The sequence below is a fragment of the Chiloscyllium plagiosum genome, chromosome 6 (assembly GCF_004010195.1).
Source record: "Chiloscyllium plagiosum isolate BGI_BamShark_2017 chromosome 6, ASM401019v2, whole genome shotgun sequence".
Classification (NCBI taxonomy): Eukaryota; Metazoa; Chordata; class Chondrichthyes; order Orectolobiformes; family Hemiscylliidae; genus Chiloscyllium; species Chiloscyllium plagiosum.
The window spans coordinates 29,770,160-29,780,187 of NC_057715.1; positions in this window are offsets into that span (position 1 = coordinate 29,770,160).

A 10,028-nucleotide genomic window follows, 5' to 3' on the forward strand; every position below is an offset into this window, starting at 1 on the left:
GAGAAAATGGGTCCATTCTGCAGAGAGAAAGACCTAACAAGACATGGCTAGGGAAAGAGAAGGGTGGATGTTCATAATTAAAATGCAAGACCAAGGTTACTCTCTGAAGTTATTAAACTCAGTAGAGTCCTAGAGGCTTTAAGGCATCTACACAGAAAATGAGGTGCTGTTCTTCCAGAATGTGTTCTGTTTTGTCACAATACTATAGCAGGCCCAGGAAACAGTGAAATAGGATCACAGGTGGTTTATTGAAAGGCCCTTCTCCAACTGTAGCTCTCATGCAGCAGGAGCCATGTTTATCTATTGTCAGGAAAGTTCAACTTTGACTTGAAACTGGCAGCAGAGACTTGTGTTGCTCCAGGGAGTAGTTAGAAAAATGGATAGATAATTGAACAAGAGGCTAAAACTTGGAAGCCTGAGAACAAGATAAGTGTATCAATAAAGTTCTCTAAAATTTAAAGGTGATTGGAATTTCCCAATAGCGACCATTAGGGAATCCTTTTCCATATATTTGCATCTCATGACTTCTCATTAGAAGGCCAGCTCAATACTGGGCGGCACGATGGCACAGTGGTTAGCACTGCTGCCTCACAGCGCCAGAGACCTGGGTTCAATTCCCGCCTCAGGCGACTGACTGTGTGGAGTTTGCACGTTCTCCCCGTGTCTGCGTGGGTTTCCTCCGGGTGCTCCGGTTTCCTCCCACAGTCCAAAGATGTGCACATCAGGTGAATTGGCCATGCTAAATTGCCCGTAGTGTTAGGTAAGGGGTAAATGTAGGGGTATGGGTGGGTTGCGGGTTGGTGTGGATTTGTTGGGCCGAAGGGCCTGTTTCCACACTGTAATGTAATCTAATCTAATCTAAAAATCAAGGTCCCCTTTCTATGAAGTTCTCCATGGGTAAACAACACCACATACATTAATATAGCCAACTAGATATAAATTGTGTGCATCTGGCAAGGTAAATATCTTCTTGGACTTTGGAGTGGGCAGCTGCTGCTTTGTCCTTTTTGAAGGACATTCATCTTAATCCATTGAAATGAATGAGTTTGAGTGATGATGGTTCAAATTACACACAGTATTGAGGATGGGAGACCTAGCTTGTAATGGACATGGGCCATGGAAGCTGGTCAAGGGTGGAAGTCTGCCTGGCCAAGGGTGTCATGTTGACCAGGGAAAGGAAACAAACTGATTGGAAGGGGCAGTTTAATTACAGGTGCCCACTCTGAGAATGTGGCTTGTCAGGAATGAATGAGTACCCTTTAACTTTGGCAGCAAGGAATTCAACCGCATGAGTCAATGATGGAGCTGATGATTTCTTGTGCACCCAACAATGAGATTCATAGTTTTATCCATGCATGCACAGCCAGTGAGCTGAGCTGCCCCTGATCGCTGGACAAATCTGACACATCTTCCCAAGAGATAAGCATGCTTTTTGGGTGCCACTGCCTAACTTTGATTGAAGCATGGAAGATCTTGCTGGTATGTAGGATTGTTACTCACAATCAACACATGCAGCATTTTCAGGAACTGTTCAAAATGCATGTACATACTGGGCTGTGCCATCTTGTATGATCTCAGGGTGACTTTACCTTTTCTTCAAATTCTATCTTCTCTTAATCCATTGATTTTCAGCCATGGAAAACAATTTGAGATGCATGTTGAGGCTTCACAATTTTTCACAATGTCCCATTCTGTACTATCCCCTTTAATCATCCACATACCTTTAAAAGTTACTGACATTCCATTTTCTGCTCCGAGCAGCACTGTTTACTATACCCATTCCACTTAGAACATAAAGTCTACCTTGGAACATTTATTAAGGCTTCACACTGAAGTTATAAGTTGCAGTGATGGTCTAGAACTGGAATAAGAAAATAAGAAAATAGAAGGAAACTCTTGGAAAAGGTGGGCTCAGGTTGCTTGTGTTGGCTCTATGTACAGTGCAAATGAGCTCAGTGTGGTGTGAAGCCTGGTTTTTAAAGTGTTAATATGGCCTTTGGAATTCCCCAACATTTTTCAAAACTTATTCACATCGTGGAGATCCACAGCACAGAAAAGAGCCCTTCAACCCACCACATTTACACCAGTCAAAAGCAGCCACATAACTATTCTAATTACATTTACCAGCACTTAGCCCATAGCCTTGTATGCCTTGGTATGGTTAGTGCACTTAAATGTGCACTTCTTAAACATTATCAGGGATTCTGCCTCTGCCACCCTACAGACGAGTTCCAGATTCCCACAAATCTCTGGGTGAAAACGTTTTTTCTCACATCTCCTCTAGTTCTTGCACTATTTCACTACTTTTTGTGCTCTTTAAACATTTATTCTTTTAAATGTTGTCTTCAGGGCAGGAGAATTGTAATTGACATTCATTAGGATAAATGTCTACTTCCTGATTGGAACCAATGCTGTTGCGACTTGTCTCAAATTGGTAAATTGATGTAACTGTAACTTAATGTTCTCAGCCATTAAAGAGTAAGAAGCCAAGACATACTATTTGTTTGTGGCTGACACGCATGTAACTTAGATTGGTGACATCGACTCATGAATGTATCTCTCCATGTACCTTCATTGTCTATCATACTCTTTTACAACTTAACATAAGGCACTCTGAAAACATTTCCTGTGTATGGAGAGAACTATAGGAGATGCCAGCATTTAAGTCAAATCCGTGTCTAAGACAACCCACTAGGTTGATTCCGGATTTGAGGGGGTTGACTTATGAGGGGGGACTGAGTAGACTGGCATTATATTCGTTGAAACTTAGGAGAATAAGGGGGGTATTCTATAGAAATGTATAAAATTATCTAAGGAATAGATAAGGTAGAAGTGGAGAGGATGCTTCTACTGGCAGGTGAAGCTAGGACAAGAGAGCATAGCCTTTAAATTAGTGGGAGCGGGTTTAGGCCTGAATTGAGAAGGAACTTCTTCACCCAGAGGGTTTCTAATCTATGGAATTCCTTGCCCAGTGAAGTAGTTGAAGCTACTTCAGTAAACGTTTTCAAAGCTAAGATAGATATTTTTGAACAATATAGGAATTAAGGGATACGGTGAGAGTATCGTTAAGTGGATCTAAGTCCACGAAAAATCAGCCATGGTCTTATTGATTGGTGGAGCAGGCTCGAAGGGCCAGATGGCCTACTCCTGATCCTAGTTATTATTTTCCTGGCACTAAGAATCATGTATTTGCATATACACAATGTCAAAACTAATCCAGGCATGAAGATATCATACAAATTAAAAGTAAGCTTGTAAAAATGTGCAAAGCTGTTTTTAGGATTACTGTTAGTATATTCTGTAACCCTCCAACCACGCAGAATCAATGTCAATTTCACTAATTTCCTCATTTCTCCTCCCCTGACCTTAACCCAGATCCAACCCTCCAACTCTGCACCGCCCCTTGAACTGTCCTATCTGTCCATCTTGCTCCCACCTATCTATTCCACCCTCCGTTCCGATCTATCATCATCACCCCCAACTTTGTCTACCTATTGCATTCCCAGCTCTCTCCCCCCACCCCACCCCCAGCCCCACCCCCTCTCATTTATCTCTCAGCCCCCTTTGGCTGTTTTTACGAAGCCTCCACTCCAGTTAAAGCACCAATACATGTAAGAAATACAGTCCTGCTAAGAAACAGACTGAAAGTCATTACAAATCATTACAAGAAAATAGAGAATAATGATTAATGGATACCGTTTGTGCTGGAGGAAAGTTTGTTGAAGTCCCCAGGGGGCGATGTTGGGACCTGTGCTTTTTGTGACACATATATATGTCAATGGTCAGGAATTTAGTGTGCAGTGGGAAATTTCCAAGTCTTCAGATGTCTCTAAACTTGGAAGAATTGTGAACTTTGAAGACTTCAGTGTGGTACTCCAAAATGACGTTGAAAAGTTGGTGTAGTGAGCAGATAGGTGGCTGATAATGTTCAGTGCAGGGAAGCATAAGGTGACTTATTTTGGTCAGAAGAACACCTAAAGACAAAATAAAATAGGTGGTACAGATCTAAAGGGTGTGCAGGAGCAGAGGTACTTGGCTCTATATATGCATAGATCAATGAAAGTGGCAGGGCAGGTAAATAGAGTAGTCAATAATGCATATTGTTCTCAGCTTTATTAATAGCGGTGTAGAGTACAAGAGCAGGGAGGTGCTGTTGAACTTGTACAAGGCACTTGTTAGATCTCAGCTGGTGTATTGCCTCTCGTTGTGGGTACCACATTGTAAAAAAGATACAAATGCATTGGCAAGAGTGTAGATGCAGTTTACAAGAATGGTTCCGGATCTGAGAAACTTCACTTATGAGGATAGATTGAAAACGTTGTGTCTAATCTCACTGGAGAAAAGAAGGCTGACAGGAGATTTGATAGAGGTTTTCAGAACCATGAACGGTTGGACAGATTAGGCAGGGTGTTTCTGCTTGTTTTAAAAAGAGGAATGAGAGGACATTTAAGGTGATGTGAAAACAAAGGATGTGTGAGGAAAAAAAATTTGTATGTCAAGCATAGAATGTGCGACCTGGAAATGAGATGGAGGCATGTTCAATTGAGGCATTCAAGAGGGTATTGGATTCTTTTTTTTGGATAGGAATTGTGTGTAAAGATAAGGAGAAATGGCAGGAGATTGGCACTAGGTACTAGAGCTGGTGTAGGCACAATAGGCTGGATAGGGTCCTGCACTGTAATAATTGTGATACTGTAAAATGGTAATTTTTTTAACTTTGTCTGTCTCTGACTTTGCATGTGTAACAGTATGATGCATTGACTTACAACCTCTGGGACAAGTCTGTGATAACAATAAATCTGCTTTATTTTAAATTTGCAAAGTTTACTGTTTAAATCATATAAATTAAAAGGGTAAGAAAGTACACACTTCACTCATAAAAATACTTTGATTGTAGTCAATAATAAAATTCATAAACTCTGTGACACTCATTATATAAGTTGAAACAATTTTTCAGCCACAGCAATGCTGTATTTGCATTAATCATCAGCTTTAATTTTTTGCCATTGTTGTATGTTTTACATACCTTATAACTTGACAGGGATCAAACAGATGATCAGAGCAATGTTACAAAGATATGTGAGGGTTTAAGACATGTCAGCGCAAGCAGACTGGTGGACAATAATGAGAAAATATTCTTCCAGCAAAAATAATAAAGAATAAAACTGGTTTCAAGCTAGAAAATTTACTAAATAAAAACTGAAAGAACTGCAGATGATGTAAATCAGAAACAAAAACAGAAATTACTAGAAAAGCTCAGCAGATCTGGCAGCATCTGTGGAATGAAATCAGAGTTCACGTTTCAGGCCGAGTGACCCTTCTCCAGATTTGTTAACTTGTTAAATGACTGTACTGCAGCAAGAGAATTCAATGTTGGTGAAAAACCAGTGTGAGAAAAGAATCCATCTTGAAGACGATATTCAATATCAAAGGGGCCATAAGAGCCGGGAAAAGCCAATGTCATTTATGGGGATAACTCCTCAAAAACTGTGCAAATAATTTCACTATCGCCAGCAACACAATGGGTGTGAATGCACGAAAGAGGGTGAAATCCCAGAGTCCAGCAAAATATTCAATTTAATAGATGAAGAGAAACATGATTTGTTGTGGTAGGATGATTTTGACCTGAAGACACGAAATCTTATCCAAATGGAATCCTTACTACATTGTCATAACTCAAGTGTCTCAAATGAATTAGATTAACTCTTTGTGTTAGATTCTGAATACACCAAACCTAGAGGGTTTTAAAATGCCTCTAGTGTGGTTAAAAGCATCTGTACATAATTGATTTTTTTCAATAAATTAAACCACACAAATTTAAAATGAATTACCATGGCTATATCATTCCCCATATTTCAAAATGGCTACCACCCCATTGGTGGTTCACACTTTACACTCGATGTAAAAGTTGAACCCATTCTTTGGAATAAGTTTTGAGTATTTAAGATTAAAATTGATGTATGTTCCAGAATTTATGGCATATAACTGCATATAATTGTATGTGTTTGAAAGTAAAGGTTTCTTTGTAGTCTTCTTAGTTAGCTCTCAAAACTAAAATAGAATATCTTTATAGATGATAAGAAAATATTTGACAGAAGTTGTCTTTATGAATTGCTATGGAATAATGTTATGCCACAAATGTTTTCAGAATTTTAATGAACAAAAGCTAATGATTGAGAGTAACAGTGGGATTAAGCTGTTCCACAACAATAATGTTGTCTATAATGCTTCACTAGAATACTTGCAAATCACAAGGTACATGTCCCATTTGCTTTCTTATGCGTTATTGTAACTGCTGCTGTAAGTTACTGCTACGACTCTCTGGGCACTCACAAGGTCACTAGCAGGGCATGATGCACTATTTTGAGGCAGTATGATAAATGCTCTTAACCTCATCACAAATGAGGTAATCATTAACTCAAGATCTTGCAGTACAAATGACATTAATATCCATTGGACAGGCAAGACTAATCCTTGCTTTTGCAGACCAAGTGAAAATGTGTGCTATTATCCATCAAAATAATAGTGTCCAAACACATAGATATTTGCATCAAAAGTCTAGATATATAAACTTATGTATGTTGTAATGAAAGTGCTGTTGGCATTATTTTAGTGCTCCATCATGAGGTCCAATGATTAATCACAAGAAATTCTGTCCAAATACATAAGACAGTTAACAGAAGACAAATTCTATTAAATGCACGAACAGCAGATTAATGTAGAAACCTGTTCATGTACCAAGGATTCTAATGAGAACATTCTCAAGTAAATACAATGCTATCAAAAATTTGCTTGATAAATTGTAACTGTGAAGGTAATAAGTTCTTATACTTGAGTGTTGATATCAGTGGTAGCATCTATTGCAGTCATAGCATGGCATACATATAATGTAAGCCAATTCCAGTACAGCATTTCCAGAGTCACAATAGGTTGAAGAAAACATGAGCTGTCAGTCAAACCATGACAAATCACTACCTATAACTGTCAATATCTAGATGGCATCATTACATCTAGATAGAGTTAAGCTTCGAAATGATTCTTGAATTCAAAATTGTCCAGACAAAGTTACGCTTGCAGAGTTGACATATGCTGAACAATTCAAGCACATTAACTGAACAGGCCATGCCACTATATATGTCACAACTGGTTTTCTGCTTATTTTGCAAAATTCCATTAAACTGGTTGTCACAGCCCAGCTTGGAAATCCCAAGTATAAATGTTAAGTGTGCCTTCGTGGTTTTTTTTAGTCACATGTTGCCATGACTTTAAAAGTGTGAAGCTCTCAGTAAGTGATGAGAGCTTGACAGAATCCACATTTAAATGCAGCCAGCCTCTACTGATAGCCTCATGCTGCTGTATTTTAAGAAATAGAGTAACATACTGGAAAGCATTTTTGGTTATATTTATACAAACTGTCACCTTAATTTCAAGAATGAAATCATGGGGAACAGTAAAGTGTCAACCTCTCCTCAAGAGATCCAAGTTCCATTTGCACTTCGTCTGACATTAACACTCAGTATTGCTTTTAAGAGATTGACTTACTGGTCTCAACCAACCCAACTGGGAAAGGAGCACAAACTTACTCTTCCTACTTCCTGCAAGTTGCCATTTTACTCAATTGCCCAAAGAGTAGCAATGATAGCATCCACTAAATTAGCCAATGGTTGGACCCTCTAGTGGTCAGGAAGTATGGGTGGGAAGGACTTAAAGCACAAGTTAAATAAAACATAAAGACTAAATGCTATGCACCCTTACCATTTGAATATTAAGCAACTATGAGCAAACCATCTATTAATACTTCCCACATCTTGAATAGCTAATTTTTCAGAGATATTATACAGATTGCATAACATTTCATTTCGCTTAGTAATTACACTTTAGACATTGTTAAAATGATACATTACCCTCCACTTATTATATGTTGCTTCAAGTTCATTTGACACCTGAGATTCTAGACACCTTTTCAAACATTGGACCAGAAATTTACTCATGCACAAATGTTATGTAACTTGGAGAGATGTGAGTGATAGAATTAGTATTGCAGTGTGGGATATGTTTCCAACTTATCTATTATACCAAATTAGCAGAATTTTGGGATATAATCATTTTTTCATATAATATTTGGTTAGATACTATTTCACTCTTTCTTTAAAATTTGTTGAAATTCTTTGCCTCTCCAACCAGTTGAAGAAAGAAAATGGGAGAGCAGCACCCAGATTTCTGGTAATACCATTCTTGACCTTTATTTGTAGTATCCTTTCACTCTCTTCTCCATCAAGAAGCAGGTAGTCTCCTCTGTGTGGCACAACTGCGATCAGTAACTCAATGGTGTGGCTTAATCACATGCTGAAATCCATATTTCACCATCATTAGGAATTGCGTATTTGGAGTGCATCGTAATCGGGGGAGTGGGATTAATTAAATAGCTACACCAAAGAACCAGTTCAGGCATGAAAGGCAGAATATCTCCTTTGTTTTATTATTTTATGATGCTATGGTATATTGAATTTTTAAAATTTCTATGTTACAACTTCCTTAGCTATATCTCTTTACCTCCTCTGAAAAGATCAATGCAAGAGATCAATGTAAAATTCCCAGACCAGCTGAGGCTACCATGAAGGAGTCTCCTTTTCAGTCTCTCCCCTTACCTCAGATATGGTGACCCTCAGTTTAAATTACCACCAGTCATCTTACTCTAATGAGAGAACAGTCCTGTTATCCAGTTGAACTATGGAAAGTTTACCTTTAATGTGTAAGAGTATACTTGTATCCCTATCCAGTGTGCTGCCTGTGAGTGTCATGTGAGCAAAGAAGTATTACTGTAGGATATTGATATCACTTATGTTAATAATGATAGCTATGATAATGGTTACAATATCTCTAATAAAATGTGTCATTTATTCTGAACATTAGGATAGCAGATCACTGGTTGCATGCAGATGGTACGCCTCTGCATAATACAGCCTGTTAAGTTCCTGGAGAGTTTTGGCATATGTATGACATGAAAGCAAATTTATACTTGAGTTTCCAAAATAATTCTGCATGTAGCTTTTTCCGCAATCACTGAAACTGCACATGAATTTCTTTGGTTGATTATGTTACATCCAGGTTGTATCCCTCCATTAAAAATACTAGTTTGTGTGCATTCCTGAATAAATGATAATATAGACTTAGCCTGGAAAATTATAGGTCCACGCAGGCCCAATGTCACTTGATGTCAACAATGCCTAGATATCCATTCTTAATTTTTTTCTTACCTAACCAAAGTATAGTTTGTCGCAGAGTACCCAAAATACATTATATTCCTGCAACCCCTTCTCTACATTCAGAATGACTATACAACTGAAGGTGTCATTCCATTGGATATTAATTCCTAATCTGAGCTGGAATAGAAGAGGAAAGCTGCTCAGAGAGTGAGATGTCATGGCAGAAAGCAGCAAGTTTCCTTGCTATTAACCCTATTAATGACTCTATATTTCCATTTGAGCTGCACCAATATTCACATTTCCCCTTGAGCAAATGAGCTTGACAGGAAATTTTGGTATAAGTCTCCAAAGAAGCAGGAGTCAGTATAGATTTTGGTAATGGCTGTGTAAGAGCAAATCAGAAAATTTGGAATCAGTATTTCATCTTCCTGAGGGTGGATGACAAAATAGCCAAAAGGTATTCATGTAAATATCCACTGTCTAGAATATCTGATCCATCAGAGAGGTAGGAACTTGACGAAACCTTGCAAACAGAAACAATTTGAAGGGAAAAGGTAAAACTAAAGATTGTAATGCTCTCTAATTCCATTGCAAACTGCAGTTTCAACCCTGAGACATTACTACAGTAAAAGTAATAATGATTACAGGTAAAGATTTGAAGCTCAGTTCCTGAAAGGGTGATGCACTTCTGTCGATCTACATCAACTTTATATAAGAGCAAACATAGATTCAAAGAACAAAGTTATACAGCCTTCACATTTCACAATAGCTATTCTGTCTGTTGGTATTGAAGGATTCTGTAGCATTTAAATAATTACAAAT